The sequence below is a fragment of the Oryctolagus cuniculus genome, chromosome 1 (assembly GCF_964237555.1).
Source record: "Oryctolagus cuniculus chromosome 1, mOryCun1.1, whole genome shotgun sequence".
NCBI classification, from domain to species: domain Eukaryota; kingdom Metazoa; phylum Chordata; class Mammalia; order Lagomorpha; family Leporidae; genus Oryctolagus; species Oryctolagus cuniculus.
Window position 1 is genome coordinate 59,254,410 of NC_091432.1, and position 12,739 is coordinate 59,267,148.

At 38.1% G+C, this 12,739-nt stretch overlaps 1 protein-coding gene across 5 annotated transcripts in view; it reads right to left on the reverse strand.

Annotated features, from left to right (window-relative positions):
- SYT9 (synaptotagmin 9) overlaps nt 1-12,739 on the reverse strand; it is a 409,891-nt gene that overhangs the window by 250,679 nt on the left and 146,473 nt on the right. For all 5 annotated transcript variants that reach the window (XM_070074132.1, XM_070074123.1, XM_070074118.1 and 2 more), the window contains one exon: nt 10,670-10,736. The gene's annotated coding sequence lies outside the window, so the exon portion shown is untranslated. The remainder of the gene's footprint in view (nt 1-10,669; nt 10,737-12,739) is intronic.

Sequence of the window (12,739 nt, forward strand, 5' to 3'; positions counted from 1 at the left end):
CCCCTGGAGCTAACTTTTTTGGTGAAAGAGAGATTGTTTCATCAGTAGCAGTCAAATTGCCAATGATACCTTTCTTTCTGATGTGCTACAGCCCAGGAGCCCAGTGTGGCAGAAATTTGTGCTGAATCCTAGAAAAAATGAATTATTTTAATAAGTTCATGATGAGCTGTAGGAAGAGCTCTAGGAAGCTAGTTTTTTCTCTCCCCCAATTTCACAGTTGTTTCTACAATTATGCAAGTGTGCATGAAGCATTAGTGCGTAGGTGCTGTATGCTTACTATACAAGTGTACAAGATTTCTCCAGTAAAACTTTGCAATTTATGGAAAATAGATTCAATAAATGATTCTAAAATTAGCCTTTCATATTGTTGTTGCTTCTTTAATCACTGATTACCTGGGCAAGAATTTTAAAGCATGATTTTTCCTGCAGCAGAAACAGCTTCTATCAGCCAGCCATTCAGCATTCAGTGGATCCCTTCGAAGTGACAGTAATGATCCTAGTGACTGGGAATATTGAGATGAATGAGGCACAGTCTTTACCCTCCATGCCCTTACCAGGTTGAGCAGAGGTGTAGAGAATGCTACAATTCTGTGAATCGAGGGCTATGTACAAGAAGCTTTGAGAACCAAAGGAGAGATCATTTAATAAAATATTTTAAAATATGCTGTCTGTGCTAAATTTGCAAAGATATATAGAACTCTGAAAGGTAGCAAAGAAAGGCACAGGAGAAGTTAAAGAACTCTGTAGGAATAGGTTAAGTGTGTAGCAGAATAATTTATTGACCCATTTAATCACTGTTGTTTTTGCTGCTATTAAAAAATTAGAAAGAAGGGGAGTTCTTTTGGGTTTTTCTATCTTTCCCTTCCTCCACATTCTAACAAGTTACCAGTTACTATTCTAAATCCTTTTTATAGCTGTTAATTCAGTAAATCCCCATGATAGCACTATGAGCTACAAACTATTATTATCTCTGGATTATAGATAAGAAAACCGAAGCACAAAGAAACAGAAACTTGCTGGTTGTTAACAAACCATAATCCCAACAGAGTCAGATTGGATCCAAGCCTAAAAGCTACAACAACCATCTAAACAAAGGGTTTATATAGAGAATGTATAAATACCCACACAAGTCAATAAGTGAAAACATTTTTTAAAAAATTCACAAGTTAGAGAACTCATGCAAGTAATCCAGGCAATAAGCTGCAGAAGAGTGCCAACTTCATTTGGATTCTGTGAAATGCAAAGCAAAATAACACTATGCCTTTTTCTCTCTCACAAAATAGGCACATTTTAAAAAGGCTGACAATATAGATTATTTGCAAAGACTAGGGGGAAATAGAATTCTTACACATTCCTACTAGGATTATAAATTGATATAACCATTTTAGAAATTGGCAGTAACTAGAAAAATTACAATTACACAAACTTTATGATCCAGCAGACTATGTGTAGCTGTGAAAACTAGAAAAAATTCTCACACATATGCACCATGAAACATGAGTAATGAAAGTAATTAATCTAGTGTTTGTGATACCATAAAGCTGACAATGTGTCTGTTACAGAGGGAATAGATAAATACAGCGTGATATGCTTGTATTTACAGAATGAAATACTCACCAATGAGTAAAAAGTTTGAACGTTATTTGTATGGTTTACATATGTCTGTAAAGAACCAGTCACCATTTGTTGTGGGTAGTGAGAGAATAGGTATTTCTCATATTATTCTTTGCTTTTCCTTATCTTTAAAATTTCTTAGAAAGAAACAAAGAGCAAACAGTCTTCCTACCTGCACAGGTGTAAATCCCACAAGATAACTCAAATGTCTCAGATACTAGCTGTGTTTTTCCCATTTTTTTTTTTTTTTTGCCACTTCTTGACCTTTGTAGAGGCTGATAAGTAAGCTTTTGCATATTCATAATTTTGACCCTCTCTCATTCCTCCATGTGTTAGATCATTGTCTCTGGGGCCAAAAGGCCTCTCTTCACAAACCATATGCTATTTTATTTGTGCTGTTTTACTATTTTCAGATGAATCATGTTGAACCAAAGCTTACCTTTTTTTTTAAATTGCAGGATGTTTATGATGGGCACCAGAAATAGCAAAAGTCCATCAGCACCCTGACACTGTTTCAATAAGGCCCCTGAAACCCCAGCACTTTATCAGACTCAAAGACCCAGCAGACAGGAGTTGAACCAGCTACTGCACGACCACTTCAACAAAGAACACCAGCTTCTCTGCGAGGGGGCCTCCCTACCCCTCTCTCTCTGCTAGTTCTGTTCTTACAAGTCCCCTCCACTCCTGTATCATTTGGTATTGGTTAAGATGCTTTAGTAGGCCAGCACTGTGGCATAGCTGGTAAAGCCACTGCCTGCAGTGTTGGCATTCCACATGGGTGCTGATTCAAGTCCTGGCTGCTCCACTCCCAATCCAGCTCCCTGCTATGGCCTTGGAAAGCAGTAAAGGATAGCCTAGGTGCTTGGGCCCCTGCACCTGCGTGGGAGACTTGGAAGAAGCTCCTGGCTCCTGGCTCCTGGCTCCTGGCTTCAGATTGGCAGAGCTCTGGCCGTTGCGGCCATTTGGGGAGTGAACAAGCGGATGGACGACCTCTCTCTCTCTCTCTCTGCTTCTGCCTCTCTGTAACTGCCTTTCAAATAAATAAACAAATATTTAAAGAAAAGATTTAGTTATGTTAGTTTGAAAATAACATAACTCCAAGGGTAACTATATTAAACCAAAAATGTGGTGCAGTGATTCATATACTTGCAACGTCAGGGGGTTAATGCTTCCTTCAGGCATGGTTTGATCCAGAGGCTTAAATAATCTTATTTACTATCTTTCTTCCTCCTCCACTTTTCTACCACCTCTTCCTTCTAGTTTTTTCCTTTCTGCTACTCTTTTCTATGCAGTTAGGGAAAATGGTTGCCAGTGGCTGCAGGTTTATACTGTGTGAAGTTAGTAGCCCCAGTGGAAGGATAGGTATATTTTTCTCAGTGTCTATAAATCAATCCCAAGAACAGGTTCTGCTTCCTTTGTTTGGGTCCCGTGTGTAGCCCAGGGAGTGCAGCAGGCACTCTGATGATATCCTACCAGATCAAATGGAATGGGAGTGAGTGCTGCCACTGTCGGACGATGAAGAAGAGATGCTGGATAGCAAAACTGGTCCCACACAGTCACCAGACATCCTATTTAGCTGTCTCTATACTTTAGTGACATAAAACTTTCTCCCGTGAGTAGTTCTCCAGAGATTTAAGCTGGGACTTTGGGGAGCAGCCTTTTAGCTTGGCAGTTAAGATGACCATATCCCATATCAGAGTACCTGGATTTGGTTCTGGCACTGGTTCCTGACTCCAGCTTCCTCCTGGTATAGTTTCTGAAGGACAGTGGTAATGGCTGAAGTAATTGGGTTCTTGCCATGGAGAGACCTGGATTGAGCTGCCAGAGGCTCCTGTCCCAGCCCTGGCCATTATTGGCCTTGCAAAATAAACCAGTACATGTGGACTTTTCTCTCTCTCTCCCTCCCTTTCTCTCTCTCCCCAAAATACTTTTCTGAAAAAGATGGAAGGAAGACAGGATTCTCCGAATCATCTCCCTATGGACATCGACATGGAGACAGCAGGATCAACGAGATGGAGAATGGCAGTTCCAAAGCTTCATTTAGGGGGTCTGCAGCAAAGATGCCTGTGGGAGCGTATGCTATGAAAGTAAGTATGAGGAACTAGATGATTATAGAGAACTGCACAGCATGAATTGGCCCGGTAGTGTATGCGAGACAGCTCCTACTTTCCCCCAAAATAGAGAAGGAATAGCTTTGGGGTGGAGACAAAGAAATGTCCTGCTTATATGCTTGAGAGTTTCAGGTAGCATAGCTCACAGCTTCCCTCACTTCCCTCTCTCCTACCTCCCCCTCGCCTCTTCTTTCCTTCTCACTCTTTTTCTCTATTCCTTCTTTCATTTCCTCTACCTTCCATGCCTTCTTTCCTTCCTTTCTGACACATTTCTTTCCATCTTCTCTATTGTTTTTTTTTTTTTGGTTACATAAAGTTTCATTTTAAAAATATTTATTTATTTATTTGAAAAGTAGAGTGACAGAGTAAGAGTAAGGAATTAAGGAAGGGTGAGAGAGAGAAAGAGATCTTCCGTCTGCTGGTTCACCCTCCAAAAATGACTGGCTGTACCAGCTGTCCCTGGGCCAGGCTGAAACCAGGGGCCACGAACTCCATCCAGGTCTCTTACATGGAAGGCAGGGACCCAAGGCCGTTATTTGCTGCCTTTCCAGGCACATTAGCCAGAATCTGCATTGCAAGCAGAATAGCTGGGACTTGAATACTTACTACAGTATGGGATGGGGGCATCTCAAGTGGAGGCTTAACCAATCCACTGCATCACAATGCCTGCCCCCACAAAGTTTAATTTGTTGGCCAGACATACCCACAGACAGCTCACAATTCCTGGGTGCAGCTTTTGTGCCAGGGTCTCTCTGGGAAAGACCAATGCACAGCTTTCCTCCTCCTATCCACTGACTTCATACCTCTTTAGTCAAATGGAAGCGTGAGCACTTTTTAAAAATTCTCCCAGGGGAAACATCTGCCCTCCCTAAATGTGGCCATGCTGTGAAAAGAGATTATAGAGTATTGCTCTACAGCCTGCTTCTCCAGTGGCAGATCACCAGGCAAAATGTCAGAGCAGCTGGTGCTCATCAATTCACCCTCTGTGATTGCAGATACCAATTAGGGTTGTGAACCCTTAATTGCCTCATTTCTAGCCACATTTTAAAGTAATTAATAAGTAATTGAGTAATGTGTTAATAATAGCCTTAATCATGTTTCTGATGATCAGTCCCTGCACATAGTCATCTTTATGACCTACAGGAAACATTGCAACTCAGGCCATATCTTGTTAATAGCTCCCAAGCTGTAAAGCAATCATTTCTTACCAGGGAAATTTGCTTTCCTCTCCCAAAGCAGACCCAAAAAACAAAACAAACAAACAAAGAAACCCAAAGGAAAACAAACAATAAAACCCTGCAAGATTCAAACTGCAGTGTGTCAGACCTCTGGTTGCCTTTTTTTACTTCTGCTTGCATATTCTGACCTTTCCTCTCATCCAGTTTATTCTTTTGGAACCCAGAAGGGGGCGTCAACATCCAAGAGTGATTTCTAATTAAAATTAATTTTTATTGCATGCTCATTCCTAAGCATGCACTTTCTTCATTCGTAAGAACACTTATCTGGACTCGCAGCTTTGTTTCAACATAACTATAGCTTATATTTAGCTGTTAGATACAAAGGAACTTATTAACCTTTTTTGGGGAAAAGCGGATCTTGATTCAAAGGGAAGTATGGCCACTGAAAAAACTACCCAGACCATCAGGCAAGAGCTACAGAGTCACAAAAGATCCCTAGAGCAGGTTGAAGCTTGCTCTCGTGACAATCTTCAACAATTGAGAGCCAGGAAGATCAAGGCATTTAGAAATGGGTCAGAAAAACATTCAAAAATCTCTAACAAATTTCACCAAATTTTGATCTTAGGTAGTAGGAGTCTGGGACAGGAAAAAGATGCTGAATAAGAGGCCAGCTCCATGAGAGTGAAGAAGAGATAATTGGATAATAATTTATAGAGCTTGGTTGTTATAGGTTCTTTTTCATGCCAAGTGGTTTTTAAAATTAATTATTTCTTCTTATTCTTTGATTTATAATTTCTCTTTCCACTACTCTTTTTCATCCGGAATATAATTATACTAAAGCAGCAAATCTCTCTCTTTCTCTCTCTCTCTCTTTCTCTCTCTCTCTCTCTCACACACACACACACACACACACCAGCTCTTCCTTTTCCTCCTCCCTTTCCTTTAGCAACTACCTTACATCATCATTAGGCTTTTCACACACAGTGATCTCTCAAGATAGGTCCACCCCAATGTGCAGGGAGTCTAGTAGTCTTTACGTTAGTGTTTCTCAAGGAGGTGGTGGGATAAGTGTGAGGTTCAGAATTTGAGGAAAAAAGTATTAAGGGTAGACACAGGTGAACACAGCCATAGTACATGTTCTCTCACATCTAACTCGATGCTGTTAGTTAGGACTACTGTTTTATAATTAAGTCATATTAATTTCTCATTTTGGAGTCTTTTGATCAGTCCTCCAAATGAAGAGATCAAAAACTGTGTTCCCATAGTTAGAACCAAATCTGGGAGACACAAAGCTGATTATAATATATATGCGAGTACTTCAAAAAGTGCAGAAAAAGAAATTTTAAAAGATAAGCTTATTTTGGTACAAATATTTTTTGAAATACAGCATAATTTTTTCATAATATGCATTTTCCATGCACATTTGAAATACCCTTATATACTTGTTCTCTTAAGTTGAATTCCCAAGAAATACTCTGCAACCAAGATTTTGATGCAGGAGGTTTATTGAAATAGTTCTTGGGAATGATATGTAAAGAGATAAGAGAAACTGTATTCTGCTGAGGGGGCCGGTTTAAAGCTGGATGTAGCTGCACTGAGGTTTCATGGTGTCTCTGAAGCTGAGATGGCCCTTAGGAGATGTCGTGAACTGTAACATGGAGGTGAGGTCTAGGTAGCCATGTCTTGACTAGTCATTGAATGACTAGGCATTCAGTGCATCCCCACTGAATGGGAATGGAGGCGAACTTTCAACAAGTACCATTTTTAGAGAGGAACTTAGTCATTAGCAACTGATATTCAACTTTCCTGGTAGCTGTAAGAGTGAGTGACATATTCCTGGAAGGAGGATCTAGATGATATACCATAGCATCCAATGCATTCATCAAACCTATTAAGGTATCTCAGGATTGCCCATCCCTTCTTATATACAGACATGGTGGACTCTTCCCAATACTGCGGTGTCTTCAAAGTTTACATCAACCAGCTCTGTGGCAGCAGGACTTGTTCTACTTTTTTCTTGCCTTTCTAGGAATTTTGCTCTGTTAACTTCCAAAGATCACCAACCTTACATTTTCTTCTAAGAGAATTCCTTCTAATATCAGAAACCTCCTCTAAACTTTGTTCAAAGGGTGACTAACCAAAGTCAAATGCAAATGTGAAGAAACAGATGGGAACTCTTCCATGCACATTGTCTTTCACTTTAATTAGAATATTAGGGACTATCTTAATGATAAAGTTAAACTGGCACTTTTAACCTTCAACTTGCCTGACATCACTAGAGTATGACTTCATTTTACACTTTGTAACTTACTTATCTCCCTTCCTTACATGTTTTAACTCTTCATGTTGACGATTTCTTCATATTCAGTTTATCTGTCTGGCTGTTTTCCCTGAGATTCTAAACTCCTCCTTTTTGTCTACCACTAAAACACCAATATAGTACCTAGGCCATACTAATAACCCCAAATTGTATTTAATATTATTATTCATTATTTCCATACTAATTGTATGCTGCTAATGTCCATATCTATAGATCTGGCTGTTATGTCCTTACTGAAAAATTTTACTATGTAAGTTTTATAGGTGTGTATATTTGACATATTTGGATATTAATAGTCAAGTGTCTTTATTCCCTCAACCTGATCCTTCACCTACATTCTCTGCTTCAGGTAATGGCATTACCAGACACACCCATCACCCAGCCATTCTAGGCTCTGACTTCTCTTCCTAATCCCATATGTAATCAAACACCAAGTATTTTTTTTTACTTGCTAAATAGCTTTGAAATCTCTCCACTATTCTCCATGTTGCTATTGACTCTCTTGTAGATGCTTCATAAATTCTCACCAAACCTCTTTAATAGCTTCCAAATGGGTTTCCTCGACTCATTTTCCCCTTCTCCAATTCATTTCCCACACTGCTACTAGAATGATCTGCTTAAAACATGTCTAATTTTATTTCTCGTTCCTTAAAAGCTTTCAACTTCTGATTGCTTTCTGGATAATGTTCAAACTTCATCATGGCATTGGAAAAACTCATGATCTGGCCACCACCCAACTCTTAAGCTTAAGCTCTTGCCACACTCCCTTGCAGACATACTAAATATTTTGTGACTTCCAGAATCCATCATGTTTCTCATACCACCAGGTCTTGTTCCTGCTGATCTATCTGGAACATCCTTTCTCATATGTAGAGACCATTTTCAGAACTGAGTTGTTTTTAGAGAATATCTTATCTGATCATATTTTCCAAGGAAAATAACTATAGCAATGTGGCCCAGATGGGAAGCTTGACATGGGCATTTTGTGGTTCATATCATTGAGAATGGAGGCTGTGATCAATTCTTACAGTCAAAGAGATATACCTCCATTACTTCCAATGGAAGCTAGAAAAAACTGTAAAAGATATTTAGAATTCTGAGAAAACAGAAACCTAATTTCAAATTGCTATGAAGTTAATGCAACAAACATTGAAAGAAAATTGCATCCAAATTAGTATCGTTAGAATACAGAAAGGTTCATCAAACAAGGTTCATTAAAAGATGTTAATCAGAGCATGGATTAAAGGACAAACATATACCCACTTTCTGCCGTTAGTTGCTGAAGACAAATAGAAGTTGGCTAGGTGGCAGCTCTCTTGGCTTGCTTAAGTCTGGCCAACCTGTGGGCACCCTGCATTTTTGGAAACACAAAAAAGCTCTGAGCTAAAATTTCCCATAGATCAAAGAAACTGCTTGGGATCTGCCTATCTCTTACTATGATCTTTCAGAAAATAAATCCAACTGCAGTTTCTATAGGTTTATAGATGTCTGATCATATTGTCATTTATAGATGTCAGGATTACATAGAATTTCATCCCAATGAAACAAACAAAATCTACATAGCACAGACTCATAGAATGACAATTGCCTTAAGTAGAACTCTGACCTCAGAATCAGCCCTTAAGGCATTCTGATCTGGCTGAAAAGCCCATGAGAGCATTTCAGGCATGGAAAGCCCAACACTCGGGCAAAAAGTGTCCTATATGAAGGGCCTGTGTAGAGACCCCAGTAGAAAGAAGCAGTCACCAGAAAAGGATGTACTTTTCTCTAAAGGGAGGAGAGAACTTCCACTTTGCTTATGGCCTTGTTGAAATACTGATGGAGTTTATGAATTCAAAAGGCTTCCATAGCCTAGGCAGTTCATGTCAAGAGCCTCAGGTGATCACTGATGTCAAACATAGAGTGTTAATTGTTAAATTAACAACAGAAGTCACTGAGCGCTTATTTCCCATGCAGGCTTCTGTTCTCAAAATGTTATGAGAGTTAATTGCAAAACTTGTTCTCAAAGAGTTATTTAGTTTTAGTGTATTAAGTGGAAGATATTATATCTCATAAGTTACAGTTATGTCTAAGTGCTCACAAAAGATGTATCATTCTTGGGTCCTTCCTTAAAGATAATTAAGTTTCTCAAACCTGAAATTAACTTAGAGATACAATGACTTTGAACAGCCTTTGTCTGGACTCTTGAGGAACAGTTTTTTGTTGTTGTTGTTTTTTATCTTTTTTCTTTCTGTTTCTTTTCCTTTCTCATACAAAGTGTTGAATTCTTTCCCTAGAATAGAGGTTAATCTTCTGTGTATAAAGATAATTGAAAATACATCTTTGTAAAAAATAAGACTGGGAATAGGAGAGGGAAGAGGACAAGGGGTGGGAGTGTGAGAAGGAGGGCAGATATGGTGAGAAGAATTACTATGTTCTTAAAGTTGTATTTTTGAAATGCATGCAATCAAATAAATAAAAAAATAAAATAATACATAAAACCTCAAAATCTATGTAGCTTTTTAAGTATGTGTTTGGGGGACTATGAAATAGATAAAACAAATTAGCACTTTAAAATAGAGTATTAAACTGAGAAATCAGGGAAATTGTGCCAATATTTTTTTTGAAGAATTAACATAGGAAATAAGAAGAGTTATCAAAGGATTCTAAATTCTGTTCTCTGATAATTGAATTTTGCATTGATGAGACATAGCAGTCTATCATAATATAGAACAATTTGATAATAAGACAGTATTTTCTCAATGTAAAAACCATATTTGTAAAAATAAAAAATTTGGGGCAGGTGCTATGGTGTAGTAGGCTAAACTTTCACTTGCAGTGCCAGTTCGTGTCCCAGTTGCTCCTCTTCCAATCCAGCTCTCTGCCTGTGGACTGGGAAAGCAGTGGAAGATGGTCCAATGCTTGAGTCCTTGCACCATACGGGAGACCCAGAAGAAGCTGCTGGCTTCAGATCTGCTCAGCTCTGGACTTTGCAGCCATTTGGGGAGTGAACCAGTGGATGGATGACCTTTCTCTCTGTCTCCTTCTCTCTATCAGTAACTCTACCTCTCAGATAAATCAATAAAATCTTTAAAAAAATAAAAAATTCAAAAGAGGCAATGAACAGAAGAATGTATGTTACAAAAAGTAAATTAAGGTATTCAGTTATTGAAGCAAATAATTCTCCAACTGGACAGAGCAAGACCATAAAGTAACATTATAACTCCTGGAGGACAAATCCTGGTTCTCTAATATCTAAATAATGGGAAGGTTTAAAGAAGAGAAAAGTGCTGATGGAGGAAAAAATGACAATAAAAATTTGAATGGAAGAAAATTTCTATAAGCTAAATAATAAAAGAGTAGGCAACATATTTGAAACATATCTACATATACTTATGCATATCCCAGTGACATTTTGGAAACAAAAGATCAAATTCTAAAAACTTCCACTGGGAAAGAGCGATTACCTTAAGAAAAGATGGTCCAGATTGGCTTTAATATGATCCTGGAAATACAGTGTCAGTGGAGCAGTATCTGTGAATATTTTAGGAAAAGAGATTTAATTCTACATTACCATATCCAATCAAATTTTGTTCATTTATAACAGCAAGAAATTCATATTTTTAGACTTGCAAACACTTAGAAAGTATCACACCCACATTTCTTTTCTAAAAAAAAGAAAGAAATCCATCAAAGTATCTAGCCAAATGAAAATTGCATTAGCATAAAGATCTCAAGATGGCAGAAATTTAATATAGTAGACACAGTAGCAATCAATGAGACTAGTGTGATTTAATTTAAATAGCAGTTGGTTTTACAGTTCTGAAATATGTGGGAATTGTTAAGAAGAGTTCTTGAAACAGAAAAAAATTCAATTCAAGAAAAAAATGAAACAATGTAAGTAAATTTAGGAACACAAGTTCTCAAGTTTAACTCCTACTTGTATCACTTCTATCACTTCCTTGGTGTTATGATTAAGGATACATTAGCCTGTTGGCCCAGGGTTTTCTCCTCAGCACAAGATTGATAATAGTGTCAGGTTCATGAGGTTGTTCTGAAGAATAACTGAATTAGTACATGCTTAACACATAGTACGTGTTTAAGAAATATAATCTATTATCATCAAAGTTATTATTGTAATTAGAGAATTGAGAAGGCAGAGACACTATTTTTAATACCACTAGGAAACAAAAAATGTTCAAAATTTTCACTTGAATTAAGTAAACAAGTAGAAAAAGTAGATGACAGAACTTTGAAGCCAATGGAAGAAAAGGGAGAACAAAGAGAACTTGATTAATCCAGTGAACTAACCAATGTGATAAACATGAGGGCAGTTCATAGAATTAAAAAATAAGATTATTTTTGTGTAATTTTTTAAAAACAATTCTTATGTATTTTTCTTTCATAATACACATTTTCCATGAATTTTTGAGGAACACTCAGGCAGCGCAAAGAAGTTGTTTGGGATATAATTATAACCTCAATTTTGGACATATTGAATTTGAGGGGGCTAATTGGATACAAAGGACTCAATCTAAGTGAGGGATGTGGATTAGGTTATATATTTTTAGAAAATAAAATTCACGGATGTAGTTAAAGCATGAGAAGACATCGTGAAGAAGTACTAGGGTAAAGTGTGGCAGAGGGTTGGATAAAATAGTTTGAATGGACTTGAGGAGATCACTGGTAATTTGATGAGAAGCAGCCTGATTACAGTGGACTGAGACAGTCTGGGCTCCTGGCAGCAGGGAGAATCAGATGGCTACATCGAATGTTCATTTCTGGGAAGTGCTAACACCTGTTTCTGTGCAGCAGCAGAAACCCACACACAGGCAATGGTCATGAGGCAGAGGTAGTTCATTCAACACATATCTATTGAACACATATCTATTGCTGTGCTAGCTGCTGGTATTCAGTGGTGAATAGAAGACAATTTCTCTTCCTTTTAATATCATGGTGTATGAAAGTCTATAGTCATAAAAAATGAAATCTTTCCTCAACCCACAAAAAGAGAGGTTTCCTTCCAGATATTTATTCGGCTCCAACTTCTTTCTTTACTTTGTCAGAGAGAACTGTTTCTTTTTTACCTTAACCAGAATCTAGTCCACTTTGAGTTACAAAGTTGACTATTAACTAACTGTATTAAAGCTTGTGTCTCAGTGTCCTCTGCATCTCAAGTGGTTCCCTTTCACTAGGGATGGAGGACATGGTGGGGAGCACTAAAACCCAAGGCATGCACAAAGCTCAAAGGGGACATGAACCCGACGAGAGCCAGAAAGAACTTCCCTAAAGTTGTGAAAGTCTAGTGAGATCAGCAATGGGCTATGGGTACAGAGACAAAAATCAGGGAAGACAAAAGCAAGAGAAGTGGGTGCAAAATTGCTTGTATGACACTGCTTACAGTTTAATTGGGGAAAGACGGGCAGTTTCTGAGGTCTGTTGAAATTGCATGTGACTTAATGAGAATCAGATGATTTTCTTGGAATAGGAAGTCAGAGTAATTCTATGTGGATTATTGAAAAATTGAGAATATAAAT